We start from the raw sequence: 1,279 nt of genomic DNA on the forward strand, positions 1-1,279 counted from the left end.
AGAGAGAGAGAGAGAGAGAGAGAGAGAGAGAGAGAGAGAGAGATCAAGAAGAGCTGCAAGTGAAGAAAGAAGTAGGGCCTAGTGAGGTCCTTGAGATTAAAAGCAGCTTTGATATGAAAGAAATACAAAAAGAGTTGAGATTCTCTCTCAAGAGAGAATTTTAACCTTAGCATGAACTATCAAGTGCTAGATTCTCTGAGGCAGAGTAAAAACCCAGGCAATCCGGCTTCAGGATTCCAAACATAAAGGTAACAGAAGAATGAAAACAACAACTATTTTAAAATTAAGGAAATATTGACAAAAGCAAAGTAGAATAAAGTGACTGTTGCAGTTACTCCTCTCTGGTTGCTGGGACAAATACCCAACTCCCAAAATGAAGGAAGGAAAGGTTTATGGAGCTCCCAGTCACTGGAGGTTTCCGTCCACACTCGACTGGCTCCAAGGCCAAGTGGCACAGGGCCGAGAGCATACTTTTCTGGCAGCAGCAAAGAGCAAGAGCAAAACGAAGGAGTAGCAGCAACAATGGCAACAGAAAGCAAGTCTCTCTCCTTTACATTGCATTCAGGCTACCGCCCCCGGCTCACACCCATAATCCCAGCAGTACTAAAACCCATAATCCCAGCAGTACTAAGACCCATAATCCCAGCAGTACTAAAACCCATAAGCCCAGCAGTACTAAGACCCATAATCCCAGTAGATCATGCATTAGTCTCAAACTCTAGAAGTCCCCTCCCCATCACTGCATGAGGCTTTCGGGGGACAACTAGACACAAACTGTAACAGTGACTAAACTTGTAACAAGGTGACCCATCAAAAAGTATCAAGTTATAGGTTTAACAACTTAGAGAACTAAAAATAAAAATTATTTTACACAATAATTTCTTCTGAAGGATGGGACTACGCTAAACCCATTCATCCTATTGTGCATGTATAGCTTTTAATTTTTAAAAACTGGAACATGGATGGCAAAGCCTGAACCATAAATGAAAAGATTGTACTTCTCTTTATACTAGGAAATGATAACAAAGATTTTAATTTCTAATAGTTGTAGGAAAGAATGTCATCCATGGACCAGAAAAACTAAGAATGACTATCTGGAAGACAAAAACAATACACCAGCAATTGTGAGAGCCCCAGGCCTGGAAATAGCAAGTGGTTGTAAGAAATTGCGTGTTTAAAAGTAAAAATAGCTAAAGGTTTACCACTAAAGCGGAAACCACCATGAAAGAAGATTGGGGAGAAAAATTTTAAAAAAATAAAAAAGAGGGACAGATTTCAA

General features: G+C 39.9%; 1 protein-coding gene across 1 annotated transcript in view; it reads left to right on the top strand.

The window, feature by feature from the left end:
* Positions 1-1,279, top strand: part of Col24a1 (collagen type XXIV alpha 1 chain) — a 403,759-nt gene that overhangs the window by 281,953 nt on the left and 120,527 nt on the right. The gene's annotated exons all lie outside the window — the stretch shown is intronic.

The sequence above is a fragment of the Octodon degus genome, unplaced genomic scaffold (genome assembly GCF_000260255.1).
Source record: "Octodon degus isolate 3935 unplaced genomic scaffold, OctDeg1.0 scaffold00109, whole genome shotgun sequence".
Taxonomy (NCBI): domain Eukaryota; kingdom Metazoa; phylum Chordata; class Mammalia; order Rodentia; family Octodontidae; genus Octodon; species Octodon degus.